The sequence below is a fragment of the Syngnathoides biaculeatus genome, chromosome 2 (genome assembly GCF_019802595.1).
Source record: "Syngnathoides biaculeatus isolate LvHL_M chromosome 2, ASM1980259v1, whole genome shotgun sequence".
In the NCBI taxonomy this organism is placed as follows: domain Eukaryota; kingdom Metazoa; phylum Chordata; class Actinopteri; order Syngnathiformes; family Syngnathidae; genus Syngnathoides; species Syngnathoides biaculeatus.
Genome location: NC_084641.1, coordinates 33,717,418 through 33,741,393, shown reverse-complemented (window position 1 = coordinate 33,741,393; position 23,976 = coordinate 33,717,418). Strand labels below are relative to the sequence as shown.

At 39.7% G+C, this 23,976-nt stretch overlaps 1 protein-coding gene across 4 annotated transcripts in view; it reads left to right on the top strand.

The window, feature by feature from the left end:
- rerea (arginine-glutamic acid dipeptide (RE) repeats a) overlaps nt 1–23,976 on the top strand; it is a 171,724-nt gene that overhangs the window by 13,044 nt on the left and 134,704 nt on the right. Inside the window, exon 1 of one of the 4 annotated variants that reach the window (XM_061801759.1) lies at nt 11,231–11,249. The exons of the other annotated variants lie outside the window; for them this stretch is intronic. The gene's annotated coding sequence lies outside the window, so the exon portion shown is untranslated. Of the gene's footprint in view, nt 1–11,230; nt 11,250–23,976 lie in introns of those variants that run through there. 4 annotated transcript variants of the gene reach the window in all.

Below are 23,976 nucleotides of genomic sequence, written 5' to 3'. Positions count from 1 at the left end.
TCACAGTCACTTATCTTGAGGTGTAGGGCATCAAAAGGCTCTGTCTTATTTGGTCATCCTGTCAAATTAAGAAAATATTAAATGCTGGTTGACAATCAGGTCTCGTTCTTCCCAGTAGTCCTACCCCTGGAAGTATTTAGATTACATATGTACAAGAAGCAACTCATTATAGCTAAGTGGTAATGCTGTGATATTGCAATATATGTATATCATAATGCAATCTAAAAAAGAAACTACTGTATGAGATAAGCCTGTCATTTATGCTATTTTGAAGTGTGGAGTATTGGGTTAGCTCTTTCACAAAGCTAATGTAGGGTCCAAGATGGTAATGCAATAACAGTTGCTTTTCGATCATGTCATCCTGGTTCCTCACTTTCCAGGTGTGACTAATCAATTTACGTATAAGCCAACATTTAGCACAGTTGGATTAAGCATTGTTTGATGGGTCATCCCTGGTGAGTGGACCAGGGGGTGAATTTTCAGAGCATTCAATGCTCCCACACCATCTGGAAGCTTAAATAATGTCTCACTTTTTAACCATTTTGAAGCCTGATTTCACATACTTTGCGACAATTTTTTTTAATTAATTCAAACAAGTCCATCTATTTTCACAATCCCATGGTACATCTATTTACAAAACTAATCCGTTCCAAAAGTCGTTTCGTAATGTGAAGTTTTTGCAAATAGAAATGCATTTTACATGTAAATAGCCTAATCTGTTCCGTTTTTGTTTTTAATTTTGTTTTAAAAAGTTATTTTTACATTTAAATTCTTTGCAAAAATATACATAGAAAAATTATAGACAGAACAGAAAGTTGTGCTTAAGGGACAATTAAACCTTGTCACATTAAATGAACATTGCACATAAAACATGATGACTTACGGTTTCCTGATTCTAGTGTAGAAATATGCACGTCAACATGAACGCAATCAAGCGATTTGCGAGTCCATCAAATGCAATCACATACTGATGTGCTTACTTTCCTAGCCTGTCTAGAAACTTGGCTAGGATTTAGTGTGAACACTGCACTCCTTTTCAAAAGCTCATTATTTGCCCATAACTGAACTTGATTAAGTGCTTGCCTCATTTAAAACTATTCCAGCTGGACCCAACCCAGTAAAGGTTCTTCTCGATAGGCACTTGATTTTAAAAATGGTTGGCAGCCACTGTTGCACAATCTTTTTGAATTAATGATGGATGGATGAATGAATAAATGCCATTCAATGTCATTATATGAACCTGTACAATTTTCCATCTTTGCATGTTTCATGCGTGTGATTGAGGTTTAGGAGAGCGCCAGCAGTTTGATGGCACAAAGCAAATATCATGGTTAGGACAAAACCAGCGTTGACTCATTATTAGCAAAAAGGCGGTGGTGGTCAATGCATTAAAAGCCAAGTATAAGTCATGTGATACCATTTTAAATTTCAACCCCAAATGTGCTCAATGCTTACAGGGACAAGATTCTCCACCAACAGGCAAAGCCCCCTCAACCTCCAAAAAAAAATAAGCAGCTGTGCGTCTTCATCCCGCCCTGTTACCCCTCTGTATTTCACACTCTCGTGTTTCCATTAAAAAAATGCAAGCTTGTGAAAATTTGAACATAAAACAAGACTGCTTGAGACTTGTCCCTAGAGTTTCATTGTCTTGGCTGCAAAAAGGATTACAAGAGGCAGAGAAAATAAAAAGGACGTCCTCTGTACTTGTTTTCTGCGATGGGTTCACTCTACCTTTAGAGTGCTGCTGCTTATATTACCGATGCGTTGCCTTTGTCCATCTTGTACTTTCTGTTGCAGGGAGATAAAAATTAAAGCCTTTCTTTGGGAGTTTATTGCAGATAAACGTGGAATGGTAGAGGTCATGAAGGTTTGTTCTTAGATTCCGACCGCATTGTATTTGTAACCTAATTAGCAGTAAGGGAGCTCATGGGTAATGTAGATTGAAAGGCGTGGTTTAATTGTTTGTGGCATGTGAAATGAGAAACTATAATGTGTGACTAGCGCCCCCAGGGAATGGCAGTCCGGTTGGCTGCTTAGGAATAGTGTCCGAGAGATGTGTTAGTACATGTCTCCATCTGCCCTTCCCAGCCATAAACCTCTCTCAGGTATTTGCCCACCAGTGATTTCTCCTTCCCTCCTCATGCTGTTAGTGATCCTCTGCAGAATCTTGAGAAAAACCTTCCAGGCATCATGAATGAATCCTCTGGTTTGTGTATGTTTGTGTGTGTTTGCTTGGAGTCCTTGTTCTCTGAAAAGCTCTGCAGCACCACCTGATTTGACTTGGTAATAGGGCATTGATGAGTCTTTGGGGGAAATCTAAAATGCCTTGCAAAGCTGTGCAGCCAAGACACACACACACACCAATGTGGGGATGTCAGTACATGAAGCACCACGTTGCCAGAGACATGCCTGACCTGCATTGATGCATGCCTATTTTATGAAAGCACTGCCTTTATGAATTTATTTTACATTTAAAACACAATGGGTTGTTTAAACGGCGGCTTTACCGATTTGACCCATGTAAATCAGACAGTTCACTGCAATGAATCCTTTTATAATGAAGCATCTGCTCAAAACGCTATATTAATTAATCACCATTATTAGTATTTGGTTCATTAAAGCAAAGTAATGAAGCTGTTGCTACCCTCCTTCATTTGTCCAGTGTTTGATTTTTGCACTTCTATAAGAATGATGCGAGACAACACCACACACAGTCATTATTAAAATCATTAATTGATTTCATGTTCACAATTGAAATTGTGGCTGCGACAGAGATAATTTCAGGCTCCAAACACATCATCCATCGCTTGTTGTCAGGTCGTCGGTGAAATTTTATGCTTGCCAGCGTAGAAGTATAAATCACTTTCTCACGTTTTCTTTGTTTACCTCTGATGAGAAGGGGCTGTGACTGTGTGTGTGCAGTGCAGTGATTTAAAGTGGAAAATTCTACATCATGAAAAGCCACCAAAACAAAAAAAACAAGTTATCACTTCATTAATCTCTTACCTCTTTGCGGTACAAATTCACCCATTTGCCTTTTTCCCTATGACATATCTCCTTGCTAAACGTAACTCTTTACAGTGTTTGCCATATTTACAAGGCATGAAGACAAACTGAGATTTTCACGACTCAGTAAACTCCAGTAATATTCATTTTTCACAGAGCGTAAAGACTATACAGCGGTTGAAATAAACGTTTAACGTCACTGTTTTTCTCGAGTAAATACATTTTCAAAGGTGCTATTGACATAAAATTTTCAGCAAATGTTGGAAATAACCCAACTATTCCAAACATACAAAGAAAGTATATAAAATAAGATCAGAAATTAAGTTGTGTGTAATAATGTGAATCACATGGACACAGGGAATCCGTATTGAACACACGATGAAAGGGAAGTGCAGAAAGGGACAGAAAGCCAAGACATCTAAAGTCTATCAAAAATCAAAGAACAATCCAGCCTCTTCTCGGTGCTAAAGAATATCAACTGGTTCACTCCTAAATTATGTCCTATAAAAAAGGTCTCATTGCCAACGTGTGAGTCAAGACACATCTCATGATGGTTAAGAGCAAAGAGCTGTCTCAAGACCATTGCAAACAAATTTTTTCCAAAACGCAACTGTAACATTGGTTACAGACGCTTGGCTAATACTTCTGAATGTTCCAATGAGCATAGCTAGGGCCATAATGCATAAATAGAAAGTTGACTTTACAGCGATTCTATCACCGGTGCTCAGGATAGGAGGGAATGTTTGTTTAAGGCTTGCTTGAGGTACGTTCACGTACTTTTAAGATGATACGGCTTGAAAACCAAAAACAAAACATCGTGTAGCTTAGCAAGCTAGTGCTAGCGCTCGTGGTTGTATGCAAACAAGCTCCTGCTCTGTTGAACACATGATATGACCAGAGCAGGGACTTCAAACCTTTTTGGAGCCAAGACACATACTGTACTTTACAAATGAAAAATCTCACAGTACACCAACAAACAAAAATATCACAAAAATTATATATATTAATGACTATATTTACTGCCATCTAACAGAAGACCATTAATTTGTTGTTTGCCACTCTGCTTGACTAGCATAAATAGAAGAACAAAGATACATTATTATAAATATATATTTTTGAGCAATTAAGTACACAAGTATATACATCAGTCACTCACATTTGAAAAATTTACGAGTGTGGTCACTCATGCCCACAGATATAAAGTTACGGGTGTGGTCCACCAGTCATGCCCGCAGATATAAAGTTGTGGGTGTGATTAGGGATGGAATCTCAAGACCTTAAAATAAGTTGTTATACCCGAGTATGTAGTTGTTCCCTAATACCATAATCATAATTTATTGACAATGCAGAGACTGAGACAGACATTTTTAAAGAGGTCAATAGACATTCAATTTCAAAACTAAATATTCATATAATCAAATCATTTTATTTCATCATGATGCATTGTTATCTAGCGTAATTTACGGCGGTATCTATTGTCAATCCATTGATGAAAGCTAGCAGTAGATGATCCATATCAATGATATCCCTGTCTGTATTTCTTGGTGTTAAACTAAATTCTTGCTTGCAGAATATCTTTAGCAATGCATGTTGAAAGACGAATTATGCTCCCAAACAGTTTTAAGGTTAATGTTATGTTGCCGCCTACATTTAAAACACAGAATTAGCTTTTTGTGGAGTGTATTGTCTGTGCTTTCATCCTCGATCAGGCTGTGCCAAGGTGGAATTTTCACATTGTACACCATCTCAACCTGTACTTTGTTCTTGGGCTTCAGACCAGACCTTTTTTATTCAAAAAGAGAGAGCCTTGTCCAGTTTCACCAGTTTCTTCTATTATTCACAAACCCCGACATTCATTAAACCAATAGCACTTCTATTTTTTTTTCTTACTTTAACCATTATTATCGAGTGTAAACATAAGCAACATGTCTAACTCTCTTTGCTCTATGTTGCCCAGACTGTGTTGCTAACTAAAGCACTGGTGTGTGGACAGTGTTTGTAATTATGAGTGTACCCCTTGAAGAGCCAGAGGATGGCGGTGTCAGGTAAACAAGGAAGTAGAAGTAGGCTGAGCAGCAGACTGTTTACTTCTGTGTTAAAAAAAAAATAGGCTGTGGTTCACTGCGCTGGATCGGTTTTCATGTTCACTGAGAATATGCGACAAGTGCGCAATTGCATTGGTCAAGACTACACAAAATAAACGACGTCTTTCAATATCTATGTATTTCTACTCTTAACAAATTTTACATGTGATTTTTCGTTTTCGATTTTGCAGATTTGTGAGTGCAATGGTGCGCGGTCGCGATTGCGCCCGTCAAATCACTTTGACTGATATACACTAAATGAACAGGTTATTTAAATAGAGTAATTGCCCCATCTTGTAATCAGATCAGTGATTGGTTATTGTTTCGGCCCCAGAAATCCTGACCGTGTAAAGCCAATCATACCACCTTATGTATTGCTCCATTAGGTGCTCCTTGCAAGATTTCTGACAGAGGAGTGCTAAGAATAATCACAAAAGTTGTCCAAGAGCCAATGAATGCCTGTGGAGAGTTTCAAAAAGACCTGGAATTAGCAGGTACTATTATACACCATTGTCGGGGCGGGGGGGAATGCATGTCAAAGTTCGCTTAAGGTTTGCTGAACAATATTATGATAACCCAGTTAAATCCTGGGATAATATAATATGGTCCGATAAGAGCAAAATTGAACTTTTTGGATGCCATAATCAGGGATGAGAATTTTCCGCCGATCGGAAGATTTACGACTTTTTCAGACCAGAATGACCATTCTCGAGATAAGCGCAAATCAGTTGAGAAAATTTCGTGGGGGGGTATCGTGCGCCTGCCTCTCGGTGGTGGGCTCCGAGCTGCAAGTTCAGCTTAGTGCTAGCACAAGCACGACTATCATATGCGGTTCTAACTTGCTTGGTAGTGTAAATGTTTGCATTTTGCGACATAAACATTAAAACTTGTTTGCGGCAGATTACTCGATTGGACAACAGAGTTATACAGTATAACGATCCAATCGTGTTAGTGGTTAATCAAGTTTCACCATTGCCATGTACATGTGTTCTTGGTTCTCAGAAATCGCAGTGTAACTTGTTAGTTAGCCAAGTAATGGCGCGTGGGACTTAGCGCGAACTGAGCGACGGTGTGTTCAAAGTTTTACGATGGCGAAAGTGTTAGAAAAAAAAGGATGAAGATCGAGCAAGGGCAATTGACAAGGATGCTGGAGTCAAAAACTGTTTCAGACGGGCATGGCTTGAAAAAAGTGTAACCGTGCAGATAGGACAGAAAACGGTATCAACATGTCTAACCGAACACTTACAAAAAGTGGACATTCCTGGCAAATTGCTGTGCACTCTGTGTTCCGATAGGAGCAAAAAATATCCAGGAGGAAACTCAATCTCTCCCCCCACGCCCCCATCCCTCCACCCCCCATTGACAGACATTTTCAGTGTTTTTCCAAATTGGTCATTCTCATCCCTGCATAATGCAAATGCGTTTTAGAGAAATGCGCTGAAGATCACCCAAAAAACACCATACCAACAGTGAAGTCCGAAGATGGGAACTAGTCTGGTGCTGCCTTTCAGCAAATGGTACTGATAAACTTCACTTTACTGAAGAAAGATGAATGGGCAAATGTACTGAGACATACTTGACAAAAATCTGCTGCCATGATGTTAAATTAAATGTGGGTGGAAATTTTGGCAGGATAATGATCAAACACATACTGCCAAGGAAACGCTTAATTGAAGAAAAAAAATACAGCTGGTAGAATGGTTCAGCCAATCACCGGACCTGAATCCAACTGAAAATCTGCAGAAAGAACTGAAACTCAAAGTCCATAAAAGAAGCCCATGAAACCTGTAAGATTTGAAGACTTTGTGGAGCAATGGGCCAAAATCACACTAGAACAATGCACCAGACTAGTTTCTCCATTTGGGAGACATCTTGAACCTGTCATTGCAAACAAGGGCTTTCGTTGAAAGTATTAAATAAATACCAGTTGGCTTATTCCATAATTTTTCCTGGTGCCATTTCACATTGTTACACACAATTTCTGAGCTTACTTTCTATGTATGGATTATTGGGATTGTTCCCAACGACTGATGAAATTTTCAAGTCAATAGCACCTTTGAAAATATATGTAGTGAGAAAAATGTTTAATACTTATTTCAGTTGTTTATATGCCTCTGAGTATTGTCTTTCTACATGTTGGCCCACTGTTTATATTCAAATATCCTACGCTTGAAGTGTTATTTCACCGACATCAACACCCGCGGTGAAATAACTGCGAGTGTCGATGTTATTCATTGGCCTGTCTATGGCATTTTCCATTGAATTTTAGCATTAAGGTAGCAAAAGGCAAAGGTGTGTACTTTTAAATTAAATACATGGTATAATTCAGTTTTCATGTTTAGTTGGGCAATAAGCCTCAACTATGAATGGTGTTTAATAGCTTTTACCTTTTTGAAAAGTTGTTTCCCCATCTGCTGAACTGCTGCTTGTTTTGAAGAGAGTAAGTTAACTTCCACCAAGCAGTGCTCATATATAAGATTTTTGCTTGCAAGTCAAGGCAGAAAGAAGTTTATCTTGCAAAAATTGGAAGTCCGGTCACTCATATCTGAAGGCACCACTGTGTAAACATTGTGCTCCAGAAGTGACATAAAATGAAGACTGTGAAATTTTTAACTGCAAACTTTTCCTGTGCAATTTTGATGAGTCAAACGATTTGATGGGTTTTATGACATGATTTAGGAAGAAACGAGCATTCTGAGCATGCAGAGATTCACATCACCGTAGTAAATACTCGTCATTATGTGTACAACCACACCTACGAGGTCATCAGGTGATGGCACTATCTTTCTGATATAGGGGGAAAGATATTGTACCAGTAAAAATATTGCAGTACCAATAAATTCTCCCAGTCCTTTTCTTTTCCCTCAACAGCAGGTTATATCCATATTTAGCAGAGCTCATCGCTGAATGAATAGTGCTCTCAGTGCAGAGAACATAAAAGGTAGCCGAGCCAGGAGTAGTAAGGGAGATAAAAGCAGCTTGGTTTAAGCCCTCTTGTTATTTGAAGCACATTTCTACTGCTGTTGATGGAGCCGCAACATAATAATTCATCTTTCTGACTTTTTATGACTCAGCGTGGCCAACCCCCCCCCCCACACACACATATACACACACCCACTTAAAGTAGCTACACACAAAGAAAAAAATTCTCTCTACATTGCGGGTCATCCCCGAATAATCATCATTCTGCAGCCTCACTGTGGCTATCCAGCAGATGAGTGGTGCTGTGAACAACAAAAAGGGGGGTGAGAGACAAGGACTGCCACACTGTGGCGTTGTCTCTGTTATCTCCCCGGCTAGTGCTGCAATTAATATTAATGTGCTTTAACGCGCACTCCCGCCTCCCTCCCTCGTGCATGCACGTGCCCGTGTGTGCGACGCAAGGAGGAAGAGGGCAATAAAGGCTACAGGATAGAAATCGAAGCAGGATATGACGGTCCTCATGTCCGCTGTCTTTAGAGCTGGACGGATATGTGGATGAAGACAAGTGATGAATGTGAAGCTCAGCCATTCAAACAGGAAGGTAGCTCTGCCGTGTATAGGTGTCCACTCGCAGCATTCACCATGACGATGCTGTGGGCAATGAGCGGCCTGTTTATTTAGTGTTGTTGTAATAATGCTTGACCTTTTCCTGAGTCCACAGCCTGCCCTTTAGTGCCTTAGTATCTGCAAATGTGTGTGTGTGTGCGCATATTACACAATCAGACACATTTACACTGATGCACACGTACTGGGAGAGGAATGAGCACCTCCTTTGCTGGAGCTTCATGGTCTGCCAAGTCCTCAAGTGGATTGTTCCAAATTAGTATGCATTAGGTGGTTAGTGCAAAGCATTTAATTATGCAAGATGGCACTAAACTCCCTATGTTATGATTAGCCCAACACGTTGCACCCTTATTCTTCATTTTTGTCCCCGCTCTGTCTCTCTGTGGGTGGGAGGTTTGAGGGTGGTTTGTAGTTTGGTGGAGGAGGATGCTCGCTAATTCACCTTAGAAGCATCTCTTGTATCTTTGGAATTCTCTCTCTTGAAGCATTTCTTCATGTTCCTCTCTTTGCATGTTTCCTTTGTGTGCCCAGTGATATTTGTTTAGATGATTTGGAATCGAGTAGCTTGCTCCTATGCGCATATCCTGCTTGTTTTTTGCTCGACCGCCTTTCATGGTAGGCAAACCACAAAAGTCGTGGGCAGTGCTGCTGAGGAAAAGTGAGAGCGAGGGGGGCACTCTGTTGCTGCCGAGGAACCCCGGCAGCTCCCCAAAGGAGCCCCATTACACAGAAAAGACATCAAACCATGAATCATTTACACTCGTGCTCCCCAGGCTTCTTCTACCCCGGCACACCTTCATGACGACCGCATGCTTTCTCTCTCTCGCTCTATCTTTAATGAATAATAATTGTATTTGATTGAAATTGGTTTTTTAATTGATGTATTATTGATCATCAACATGTTGCCTCTTCATGGATGATTTTTTTCTTTTTATTTGGTCTCTAGTTTGAAAATCATTGGACTGTAATGTAACTAAGTGTGCAATGTATCTCTCGGTAGTCAGTATTCATCTGTCCATCCATCCATCCATTTTCTCAGCTGCTTATCCTCACCAGGGTTCCGGGAGTGCTGGAGCCTATCCGAGCTGTCAACGGGCAAGAGGCAGGGTACACCCTGAACTGGTCGCCAGCCAATCACAGGGCACATCAAGACAAATAGCCACACTCACAATCACACATCGGGGCAATTTAGAGTATCCAATTAATGTTGCATGTTTCTGGGATGTGGAAAAAAACTGGAGGGCCCGGAGAAAACCCAAGCAGGCAGGGGGAGAACATGCAAACTATACACAGGCGGGTCTGGGATTGAACCCGGGACCTCAGAACTGAGGCCAATGTTTTCCAGCTGATCCACCGTGCCGCCGTGAGTAGTCACACTAATGCAATTTTATATTGTAAATTATTTTCTTGTGTCCATGCTTAGTGGTGCACCGTTAACATGATTTTTAGCGCACAAGCAATCAGTATAAAGGCTCTCTTGAAGTTGTACATTTCCTTTGTAGATTTTACTCTCATGCCAAATGCATTTTTAGGTTTTTCTCATATACAAACCTGGAGGGCAAGTGGCCAAATTTCTTGGCAGCACTCCCTGGATTTTTTGTTGTAAGATTATCCCCCTCAGTTACACCTCACATCGAGTGACAGGGCTAAATGTGACTGACCTGGTCTCTGTCTGTCTGTCTGAAGCACACACACAGGATTGGGTATGGCCCTGATGCATCTGTCACATTCCGACATCTTTTAGCTGCGATTCAAATTTCAATTGCAACAAAGCTAATAGTTGATGGTTGGCCACTCATGAAAAACTAATTGCTCAAAAACTGCGTGACAGAAAAGTCGCATTCAGTCAGCTGCACCACTGTGTGTGGCGGGCCTTTGGAATGTGAAAGTTAATTTATCCTATAAAGGCACTCACACAATGAAATTTAGTTTGGTGTTGTGTTTGGTGAAGTTTAGTGTGGTTTGAAGTGGCCATTTTAGGTTAATTTTGTTTATTTCCAAGAGACCTTTCAAAAACAAACTTGCCCCCTCCTTGAGTTTTTTCCAACGGCTACAAAATTTAAAACACATATACTTGACAATGTCCCTCAAAAAAATAAAAAGGCAAAATGCAGTGCTTGTGAGTGAAAGCTTCACATGATTCAAAGTAGACTGAATGTCTAAAGAAGTTATTATCTCACTACTGACAAATATATGTACATATAATCAATCTGATCTGATCTGAGCTCATTCTTCCTCGGCTGTATACTTTCCTGGAGTCCTCTGTTTAGTATATCTTCTGACTTTGATGAGAGTAGGGATCCAGTCTTTATCAGGTCAGATTTAAACTCAATTAAAAGACAATATGCATGTCCAAATTGAGATAAATTAACTATGACTTCTTTCTGCTAAAACAGTTAATGCTTTGTCTGGAAGAAGTTCAAAGCTAGGGTGATAGACTGGAAAGCCATGATGTGACAATGATGTCAATGCATCGCCAGAAACTTACAAAGCGGGCCCATTAGCTTGCTACGTTGTCATCACTGTGCTGCCCACAGCCTTTAGGAAGCATGTTTGTAATATCTGGATTGCTGTGACATTCTGTGGTTCAGTTTCCCACTGTAATTCACGCAGGTAGGCAGCATGTTTGCATAATAGTTAGTCCCGTTTCGTAGTATGTGTTGGTACAGGGTTTTTCAATACTGTTTTTTTTTTTTAAATCATACTTTCTCCTATGTTTGACAAAACAGAGTATGTAATTCCTTTGGAATGTATTTAGTACACGAACATCTGTCATATTGCATTCATTTCCTTGTTTCACAATCAATATACCGTAATTTCTCAAAAATAATGCTGACAGTTTTCCAAAAATATTTTCAAAAAGTTAATAAAGCACATTATATTTAGGTATGGATGAAAAATAAAAAATACAATTACATTGTATAGTTGTATACAGGTACATAGTGGTAAAAAATGAGTGCGTGTATATATATATCTATATATATATCTCTCTATATATATCTATATATATAGAGATATATATATATATAGATATATATATACACACACACACATTTCGATATGATAGTCGATGTCTTATGTTATTTATTACGGCAATGTGCGCCCCCAGCCCGAGCTCTCTGAGCTCCTTGGGGAGTTTGCATTTTACGATCGTTAGTGTAGTATGCTTGTTGCTACTGCACCAAAGATCAGAAACAACTGGCCATGAGTTTGTTTTAACTTAATTTAATGGAAGTAGAGCGGCAGTCCGAGACTACAATAGGTCAATGACTTCAGGTGGGCATCAAAACAAAGTGAGGTCGAACTACGTAGTACATGCGTCATGGGCACATTAAAGAAATGGGAGAGCGCACACAATTGAAATGAATTGAAATTGAAATTTTTAATGTGCCAATTACGCTGGTTTCTACATAGTTTGAGCTCATGTTGTTTTGATAGCTACCTGACGCGTTACTGAAAGCTGCTACAGATTGGAGCCGAATGGAGGGCGAGAGTCTGCGCTGTGCAACCCAAAATCTTGGGATAAAAAAAAATGTCATCACAAATCCCATGGATGGCACAGAGGACGTCATTCATTGGGAGCAAGATGGGATGTTCATGGTGCAATGCAAGAGGCACCGGAACTGTACCGTGTCATCAATTATGAGTTCCACAGCGATGCACCAAAGGTAGCTAATATGGATCTTTTTCGGATTGGAAATGAGTCAGATGCTTCTTTTGAAGGCTTGGCCAAGGATGTCTAATGTAGTGGATAAATTGCACTATGCACAAATATTTAATGCAAAAAATGTTTAAGTTACAGTGTTAAATAATTTATATTTTTAAGATTGTAATATGTGTTATCAACAGTATTAATAAAATGTTGTGCCTTCATTGAGCATTTATTTTAGTTGGTTGAGGGATTCTGTTCTGACAATTACAGGGACCAGGACAAGCGTGTTCTCTGGCCTGTCCAGAGATTATATTACCACTACATCAGCACATGCACAGTGATTATTGTTTATGATTTTTGTATGGACAGTTTTTTGAAAAACAATACAAATGCAAACCTAACAAAATATAAATACAGATCATTCCTAATGTCCTGAGTACATGAGTAGCGGCAAATTGGTGCCGCGCATTCTACATTAGTTGAAGGGCTTTCCTGATTTATTTATTTATTTATAGGTCAACTTTGGGGGTGCGCATTATTCTTCGGGATGCATTATACTCAAGAAATTACGGTAATTGCAATACAGTCATCCCCACTGTGTGGGGGGGTAGGGACGTAGCCCTGGTGCAAAAAGAAAAGAATATAGAATGGTGGGAAAACGTGAGCAATTGAACGAATGTAACCGACCTGGTCAATCGTGGAAAAAAATTCAGTTGGCGACTCACCCTGTCACTCATTCCATCTCACTGCAATGGAAAAACTCAACCCCATGCTGTTCATAGTGGGAAGCAATGTTTTGAGGTGCTTGCATTATTTTTATATTCAACTTCAAACATAGTGCGATTTTGAAAGGAGAAGCGGATTGCCCTGGCTGCTGTTGCTCTTTTTAATGATACAAAGAGAGAAAACTGGAGAGATAAAGGAGAGCCTGTCAATGTTTGAGAGGCTGTTGGCTGCATTCCTTGAATGCACTCATGCATTTTGGCAACAGAGACTCGCCACACTTCGTTTTTCAGATACCCCAAGGTTTATATTATATATTAATTGTTTAAACAAGAAAAAATATCCTAAAACAATTCATATAGTATTAAATTCATCTTACAGCAGTGGGATTGATTGAACATTATCCTCAGAAAAAAATACTTAGTTTGATTGTGAGAAAATGTGCCAGAAGTGTTCCTCTTTGCAACATTTAAAAATACTGATCATAAAGCAATACTGAGACCTTTGTTTTTGTTAGCTTTATTTCTTTAATAGCCACTCAGCAGAGCAGAAACATACACTTTGGGGTGCTGTGAGATTTTTTTTTTCCTGTACAATTTGTTTGGGATTTACATTATATTGACATTTCTGATCAGACTGCCTTGCCAGTTCCTAGGTAAAGAATCATTTTAATTTTGGAAGGACTGGGTGCACATTTTGTATTCTCACTATGCAGTGTGCTGTAAGGATGCTATTGTAGTGTTTGGCTGTGTTGTTTTCGCTGCTCAGTGTTTTGTGTGAAAGGTGGATGGGGCATGAGAGTTAATGTGGTGGAAAAGAGTGATTTAGGTCAGCAGTCATGTCTGCATCTGTCACTCTGACAGGCTGGTGCTTTATGAGGCTGTGTGGTGTTGAATAAAGAGAGCAGGAGAGACAAGCGAGTCGCGAGCTGGCGCTTTTCAAATGGAAAGGAGGCGAAACCTGACTCGACTGCGATTTGTGCTTTCAGCGACAGGCACCCCGTTGCAAGCGGCTGTTTGATATAAACCTAATCAGCTTCACCTCTTTATTGAGGATCATGACTATGAAGGCCTCTGCAAATAAGTGATTGTCTCCCTGCCTTCCTCCACGCCCGTCATCATCTCCCTCTCACAACATCAACCTCCCCGTCTCTCCATAACCTCTCCTGTGTTTCGTCATCCGCTCAGTCCCTCCATTTTTAGTCAGGAGTGCACTTCAGTTCTGTGTAAACACCACAATCGCTGATGAGGAAAAGAGCTGCCATCGCTGCGCGGGGCCAAGAGGAGCCATTTTGTGTTACTCATTAATGCGTCTGTCTCTTCTAAGGGCAATTTTGTCATGAGCCATCTGCACCTCTTGCTTTTGAGTTTATGGATTTCTGTAACATGCCAACAATGCGTCAATTTCATAATCAGGATTTCTCCTCAATCAGCCTGCCAGAGACTTACATTTTCCCTCATTTATGTCCAACATCCTGCGTCCAATCTTTATATATGGATTTGTTTCATGATGGTTAACTAATGCACCCCATAAATATGTGTGACTCTGCACTCAGCCTGGACATTAAACACTTTCCATCATTCTCAGATGAATGAGGGAATGGGGTGAATGTATTTCTCTTTGTTCTAAACCCCTCTTACAATGCCAGTCACATTTAGAAAAACAAGTCCCTTAGCTATTAGTTGATGTAACGTTTTTCTTCTGGCTCGAAACTAATTGATGATAAATCAGCAGTGCCACTGTTGTTCTCAGTAGTGCACTTCATTTTGCCTCAGACTGCTTCAAGACGTGGTTCCTCAGCAATCAATTGTCAACTCATCCGAATGTTTTCCCCATCATTTGCCTTTGTTTTCAGACAGAAGCGATTCAATTATGTGGTTTAAATCACACTAGTGTTGTACTTTATACCTAAAAAAAATTGAGTAATCATATAAGAGATTATACTAGATCCACACAAGATTGTTCAAGTGACAATGCCGATGTTTGGCACAGTTAACATATGCGTCATTGCAGCCTAAAGAGAAAAAAAATGCATCTAATCTGATGCCCTCTACCTCAGATCAGAGTTAGACCCCTTGCAAATGTGGTTACAAATCTGATATTTCTTCATCGCACCAGAAATGCACCCTAGACAACATATATTAAAACATTAACAACAACTCCAGTAAATCTAAACTACAGCGAAAGAATCAACCATTGAATATGATGCACATATGGTCCAGCTGACTGCTCAGCGGAGTAAAGTGGAGGTTAGCCCTCATTAATATGTATTAGTGTTAATTTGTTGTCTTTGTTGTCACTGCCAGGTGTTGTTATAAACAGTCTTGTTATATCATGCTACTTATAATGTACATGTAAATATTTTTTAAAAATCTTCTATATATGTACAGTGCGTCAAAAAGTATATAGTCATCCACCAATTGTGCAAGTTCTCCCACAAATGATGAGAGAGGCCTGTAATTTTCATAATAGATATACCTCACCTATGAGACAAAATGAGAAAAAAAGTCCAGAAAATGCATTTTATTTTTTCAATTTCCTAATATATTTAAGAATCCACGGCGTCCCTCCAGGGACATGGGAGGCACATTTTTCATTGTAGCAAGAGAGTTTTTCGTTGTAATGGAAATGTTTCTCGTAAGTGTGACGATGCTTTGAGAAATGTCTGTGAGTGGGAGCTTATTTACCTGCTAGCAGTAGCTTCTTCCGTTTGGGTAGCTGTAAAAGTTCATTTACAACTTGCTTCCAGAACATGTCAGCAGATGACTTTCAAGTAAAGCAGCAATGTCCTTATAATAAAGTCCCAGAAGAAAAAAAGAACCGAACTAACTCCTGTGTTGTCGTCACAGAAATGCAAACTGATATGAATAAGGGTCTTTTATACAGGCACACATGTAGTTGACTTGTTTTTCATTACAATGAGAGAGTTTTTTGTTCTTTTTCCCATGTCCCTTTAGCGGCTCTGTAAAAATCAGACACTGGTTTTCTGATATATATTTTTCGTTGTTGTCAAAGATGTGATATACCTATGATGACAATTTTAGGGATTTGGCTCTTGTAGTATAAATAAATATAAATGAGCCTAGCGCCTCAATTGTAGCCTTTCACTCGGTTATTTTACAGTTGGCAAACATTAAAGACATAGTGGCAGTCTCGGAATTTCTTCATTTCTATAAATTTATTTGGATGGAATATTGCTGTTACGTTGTCTTAATCTGAACAGTAAATATATGTCATACTGTAATGTTTATAGCAACCTACTACTTTCCAGCTGCTCTTCTTTGTTATGTGAGGCCACTGCTCTTTGATGATTTTAGCCTAAGCGCTTCAATGTATTCAATGGCAGCCTGTGGCCTAATCGGTTGGAGCGGAATCGTTGTCAAGCAATTGCGTTCCTCTTGACCTCCCACAGGGAGGAAACTGCACTGGCTCTCCATAGCGCCACCTCAATTACTGCAGTGGTAATGGTGATAAAGAAGGCACAAATGAAAATGGCTGATTGACGAGGACACACACAGCTCATAATGGGATTATAAGCAAGGTAACGGTAATGGTGTTAGCAGCCTCTGTGGTGCAGTGGAATTGTGAACACAGAATAGGTATTTTCTGATTTATCTCCATCTGCGTCCTCCATTTTAATGTGCACCTAAGCACTGTTCTCATGGGGCACCTCAAGCCCAACCCCGTTTTTCGAGTTATGCTGCAGTGTCAAGGGGCGCGCGTGTGTGTTTAACAGGATTTTTATGCTTATGTGAGCTGCCACTGATGGCGTCGCTCTCACTCTCACGCTCTCATTTTCTCATGACAGCTGTGGGCTCAGAACAAAAAGCCGTCAAATTTCTAAATCAGCAGCCTCCCTTATCCTCTTCTCTCGATCTCACACACGCACATATGCACACACACATACAACTCACTCTATGAATGGTAGAAATAAGAGGTAACTGTGCCAATAATTGCCACTCAAAGCCCATTTTTATATTTATATTTTATATTTATTATGTTATATAGGAGAAAAGCTTCACATATATGCCATGATACCTAGGAATGATCTTTTCATTCTTGAATTTCTGAAAAAGAGCAGCTCTTTTGGTCAGCTCACAGCCCCCTTTTGTTGTCTGACTACATTAACGCAGCCATAATTAATGAACCTTGGCAGCTCCAGTGGCCGGTGCCGCCTTCGACACGATCCAGCACTTCTCAAGTAGTGCTCAGCCCGTTTTTTTTTTTTTTTTTTTTTTTTTTTCTTACCTGCATGCATTGGACGGTTGTGCATACGTGCATGGCATATTACCACCCTGTGCCTGAGGGGGCGGCCACCCCAATTTGATTCTGCCTCCCCCTCTGAGCTCCTACCTACCCAGGCCAATACAGAGCAAATCTGACTGCCCTGTTTTCGACTCTCCTTGGCAATTTATTAAAGGGAATGCAAGCTTTTTCCTTGTGCCCCTACGTTTTGATTTTCGACACCAGCCGACCCTTTCATGGTAGATCAAAGGAAGCGTTCCGCAGTACGCTGCCGCACACTGTATCTGTATTTACTGCGTCACTCACACTGCCTCTGCTAAGGGAGGAGGAGAAAATGGAGGATAGGCTGCTGCATTCTCGTCTTTACATTGACGTGTTTCATCCGGGAAAGAGGTGGCAGACACACGGTGAAGAGTGAAGCCGTCAATCAGCTTTCTTCTACACGCTTGTTCTGAACACTGTATTACTCACATAAAAACCGTCGAAGGAAAGCATTTTTGGTGCTCTTGACATTTTTCACTTTTTTTGTCAGCCCTGACTGTAGAAGACCAGGGTGATTGTAGTATTGTCTTTTTTTAGGGGGAAAGGCGGGAGCTGAGAAATGGAAAATAGACATTTGGTCAGTTTTTTTTCAATTCACGTTTTAAATGCTTTCAAATTGAAATCTCATAGATTTGAAAGACAAACAAAACAATTGTACTCTTACTAGGCTCACCAACATGCCATTTTCGTTTCCTCATCATTTTCTTCAGCTCGAAAGAACTGTGCAAGGAGTCACCCATCTTCAGGGTCACTCACTCAATGCTGCAGACAAAAAGTCAACCTAACTGGAGTAACGTTTGTATTGATTCCACTGATGGTACAGTAATTGCAGTTTCTAGAATTTTCAACAGCGGAAATTGAAAGGTCGAACACAATCCTTTTCAGGGTCAAACTGTTGCCATAATAAAACCTACAACTGTAAACGTAGCCCTACTCTGAGTTGTGACAAAAATGAGGGCCGTAACTAAAGATTATTTCAATAATTGATGTAATTTTTTTGTATCGGATAAAACACATTTTTTAAAATTTACATCCCTTCATTCAAAAACAGGAAATTATTTCAGGTGGAAAGTTCAGAAAATACGCAAACACTGGTTATGATTAATTACTAAAATTGATTTATAGTTTTCAAAACTAAAAGCACGTTTGCAAATGTCTTATTTGGGTGATACAAATATGTCTGCTTTCATGGAGGATTACAGATGTTTGAGAATATTTACAAATGAGCCGATAAAATTTGGACAACAAACAACAACAAACAAAGCAGCATTTGGACAATTCTTAAACAAGATCTCTAAATGATTAAGAGGGGCATTGTTTTTACGTACGACAAAAATTAGTTCGAACATAATAGTTAAAACATGACCGTTCTTTATAATGCACTAAATTTGGGAATACAAAGATGCCTCCTGCGTGTAGAAGAAGACGCTACCTCAAAAGCGTCGAAGAAGACGATGATGAAAAAGATGACAACGAAGCTACCTTCAGCGTAGAAGAAGATGGCACTAGTTACAGTAGGTATCCAGCAGGATTTTTTTTTCATCGGAAAACTATTGCCTGTCTTGGACAGTATGAGGCCCCTAATAACAGATTCTGTAAGTATAAATAAAAAATAAATGTAATAAAAGCAATACATTTTCTGTCATGTTCGAGATGTTTTACTGCCGTGTTACATTATCTGTTTGGCAGGTACGTAAATAAACATTAACAAAGTCTTTCTGTATAAATATCTAATTTCACAACCTACCGGTACGTACAGTGCATGTATATATCCACAGCGTATGGTCCACCGCGGTGAGCGTATGGTGTGGCGCTACACAGAGTGGGCCCATCTTATTATCCAGTGCAATCTGTCATCCGTAAAATACGGTATACACAGTAGATGGTTTAAAAAAAAAAAAAAATAATGCCTCTGAAGTGCCGCAAAAAATCAGCATAACTTCACTAACAACCCAGGCCAACTGAGCTCCTCCAGAGTTTAGTCTGTGGGTGGAGATTTATTAAATCAACATACTTCCTTTAATTGTTAAATACAGTAAGAGATAAAAATAGACAATGCTAATAAGTTCAATAATTATAATAAATCCAATTATTTTTGGAATAATAGTAATAATCCCTATTTTCCTAATAAAACAGCCCATTTTAGGGCATTACAGCATTTACAGAAAAAAGTAAATAGGTGAGTTTTTGCTGATAGATTCAAGAAAACTAAACAAATGGGTGTATCTGAATATAATGAACTTCAACCCGGTAAGGGTTCTCTATTATTGTACAGTAATTAAGATCAGTATTCTTAGCTGTCAATTATCAAGAATTCAAAAACTCTTTGTATGCATTGTTCTGATGTATATTTTTATCTTTTTCATTTTTCTTCTCAAAAAGCCACAGAAAAGCAAAACCTATAAGCTAATCCTTTGACGTTCACTGAACTGAATATTCACGATAAGGTGGCATCCTGCACACGTTGTGCAATTTTAGAGGCACATTTTTACCTTGAAATATTTGACATAATTCAGAATCTTGTGACCTTTTTGGCATTAAAGCCTTCATTTATATAATCCTGTTTCAAGTGGGTGTCGTTTCAAGAAATCTGTCATGTTGGTGCACTTCCATGTCGTAGCCTGTGGTGACAAGAAGACTAAAGCATTCAGAGTGCCACCACAGTCAGAAGCATTGCTTTACCTTTGCTTAATTGAAGAGAAACTCCCCCGACACTTGGTTAGCACTGCACCAGCTTGGTGAGCAGCTCAAGTCTAACCCTTTGGAGGGGAGGCCACCCAAGCTTGACAGAGAAATTACACAAGCCAAGACCACTCGGGGGCGACTCGGGGGAGATGAGGGATGATTTAATAATGTTGATGAGATATTACACCAACCTTCACTCTCGCTGGTGCACTCTCTCTGTCACCACTTTCTACACGGAGAAGTAGTCATCCCTAACTCCATGCGTGGAGGTGTATTCAGATGGCTCTGCTAAATATTTCAGAGCACAAAGACAGGAAAAGAAGTAGGAGCAAAAGTGAGAGCACAAGGAACAAAGCAAATCTGTGCTGAGGGTTTTGATATGCACTGGAGAGGGAGGTTAGAGAGTGTAGTCAAGGGCATCCAGAGCAGGCCTGTAATTGGCTGACACCTGACCAGAATATAGTCAAGTTGTGTGCGTGAATGTGTCTTTGTTTTAGGACTCTAAAGCCGGGTACACACGTACACAGTTTTAACAGCTTAACTGTTTTTAAAAATGTGACCCATCTCACAGATGACTAAGGGAGGAAAAAAAAAATCACCTTATTGCTGTTTCAGTGTGTGGAGTATTCAAGACAACTAACACACACACAAAACCATATAGTATCTCCATTGGCACGTCCAAGTTTATGTGCAGGATTAACTCTGGACGAAATAGAGTGAAAGTGAACATTCATGTTCCGTACAAGCTATCGTCCCATGGCAAGACTGAGCATGATGACCTCGCCTTATATGTCACTATCCCTAGGGGGCTGCCAGTAGTTCAGTGGGATGAGAAGAGGTTGGTGACAGGACACTTGCAATGTCAGGTGCAGAGACAGAGAAGAGATGGGAGAGTGGTCTGACGAGCAAGCAGTGGAATTGGAGAGGAAAGAGAGCTTTTTGTAATTGGACAGCAGACAGGAGTCATTGCCCCCAATACTCCCTCCTTATCCTCCAGCACTGCTCCACTGTCTGATAGTTATTACCCAGCCATTATCAGCGGGTCTCCCAAAGCACACCGCTGATTTTTATTCAAAAGACCTCACTCATACAAGGCCGGTGCATTTATTGTGCAGTAGCTGCCGCTCTTATTCATTCCACCTTGGAGTGTTTTGCTTCCCATTTTTAGACCAGTTAAACATGGCTGAAGACTTGTTTGACAAATTGTCACCATAGTCACATTTGACAACACAAATTCAGGGTTAGGGCTGTTCTGTTACAGTAAATAAAATTGCAATTTAAAGCATTTTTAAGATTCACCTCATTCTGATTCAAACAATTTTGCCAGCTGTTAAGTGGGGAAGTTGCTTTCTTCTTCCAAATGGTATTCATAACTCCACGGCATGTAATTCCAATCAGCGTATAGAGCTCGTGCACATACGTCACCAAATCACGTGACTGGCCATATTGCCGGTCAAACAAAGCATTGTTCAGAGTTTTGTCCGATACCGTTAAACATTGAGGGTTAGGTAATAGGTGATAATAGACTAAGGCGCGTGGAAAAATGAGAGACACTTGGCATAGAGGACCCATATTTAATGCAGACGACAATGTTTTCGGCGATAAGAAATTGGGCTGTTACTTGGTAATTTGAGATTGAGAGGAATAATTCCTTCCTGAAACAAAGTGATCACTACACAGCCATGTGTATATTTTAGTTGGGCACCATCCATGATGTTTAATTGCCGAAATCCATTGATATTTTCTGTTTTTTTGAGCTGGTATTCCATAGAGTGATCTTTTTGAATATCTGTTTCATCTGTTGTGACAACCAACAGCACAACAGGTCTCGGGTATTGTAAATAAAGTGATGCCTCGGTTCTCGACCACAATCCAGTCCAGAAAACGGTTCGAGAAGGGATTTGTTCAAAAACCAAATCGATGTTTCCCATTACAATGAATGGAAAAAGAAATAATGCGTTCCAATCCTAAAAAATTGGGCTTTTTAAAGCAAATTTTTTTTGTGATGATAAACTGCATAGTAGAAATACATGTATAGTTTAAATACGTAATGTAATAAAATAATTTAACAAATATATTTATTTTTTGCTGCAAATGTATGCTTTGGTATTAAGAGTACGCTAGGCTGGGAGTGCATTGCCATATCTGTAGCAACTTGGCCCCCGGCCTTGTAAACTTTTTTTTATTAATAAAAGTGCAGAATATCTTTAAACGAGCAACTTGCCTTCTTTGGAGCCATGATTGTGGGTCAATATGGTAGTCCTCAATAAAAAGAAAAACAACAGTCACTGCCGGGACACATCTGTGTACAGACGCAGCATTATACAAAATAAAAGTGCACTGGTTGCGCCGTGCGCTTTATGTCATTTCAGGGGGGCGTTGGACTAGACAACAAAACGCGTTGTGGGTGGATCAGCTGCTTGCGCTGCGTGCATTGTTATTTCCGGGTTGTTTCGGGGCGTGGGAATTCACAACAAAGCGCGTTGCGGGTCAGGTGGTCTCGCCGCGCGCAATGTTATTTTCGGGTTTTTTCGGCGGCGTGAGAATTCACAACAAAGCGCGTCGTGGATCAGCTGGTCTGGCCCTGTGCAATATGTTAGTTCCGGGTTATGTCGGGGGTGTTTCAGTACCGATTTTCGTTCGAAAACAAGCAAAAAAATCTCGAAGTTTTCATTCAGAAAACAGGGACGTTCGAGAACCGAGGTTTTACTATATTCTCATCCGGTTCAATGTCTCCCACAATGTCGAGCAGCTCTGTTTGACCGGCAATATGGCGCCGTGAAAATGGTCACGTCACATGCACAAGCTCTATATTTATGAACATTGTTTTGTTGTATTCTGCTCTTTATGTCCTGCAGTTGCAGTCTGCTTTATTCTGTTGGTTTTGCAGCTTCAGGAATTGCCTGTTTTAGAAAGCTGTCGGACTGCCTCAGAAACAATGCTTGCAAATTCCCAAGTGTGATTTATTATTCTGCTTTGCTGTACTTCTATTTAAAATGCTAATTAGGTCAGGAGGAATATCTTTTATTTCTTCTTTTTTGGAACCATTTTGGTTCTGTGATAGCTGTCCTAGTGTAGAGTGCAGTGAATTTTCGGAAACTCACCTAAGGTCAACTTTTTGCACATCAGACATTTCCAGACTTTTATTAGTTTTTTTTTTATTTACCCTTAAATGAATTTGATTTAAAAATACATTTTTCAATCTTTTTGACAAATCTTATTCGCAATGGAGGGCACGTATATGGAATTATTTTGTTATAAAGAATCCCATTGGGAAAAAATATGGATTCTGGAATGAAAAAAAAACTTGACTTGGTTTTCTAGCAACTCTACATAATGGACTTCTTGTAAGATACATTCTTGGCATTACGAACCAACTGAACAATAAAGGTACTCACGACTTCAGAAGTTCAATGTGTGAACAGGAGTAAACGTTTGAGAGTTTTTATTTTGTGTGAGCACTGCTGCTTTTACTTTGTGAGCAACCCATCAATGAATTCAACACAGTGAACATTAATCGTGGACTATGTTTTTTTTCTTCTTTTATTTGAGAAATATGTTTTGTGTTCCTCACATTCCATGTGTGTTGTCATACGGAAGTGATGATTCTTTATAATGGTTCAATTACATTTGGAATGCATTTAAAGTTTTCATTGTTAAAAGCCCCGGAGTATCTGACTTTACTGTCCCACTTTTAAGCACCTTCTGTTTTAAATAAGCCAAAACAATAAAGGGAAGATTCATTTTTCAGGTTGTAGGCATAGCTTGATGAAATGGCTGTAGAAATGGCCCACGTTATTACTGTATTGTTAAAAAAACTTGTAGTTTGCCCCCATGTTAGTTCAACACCCAAAGAATCCAGACAACTGAGGTGGTGAAAAAGTCTTTGTTCTATCTCAACAATTCAGTTGTAAATTATTGTGAGTCTTTGGATTTGTTTTCAGCACTAACCTTTGTGTATCCCACCTCCTGCCCATGGATAGCTGGGATAGA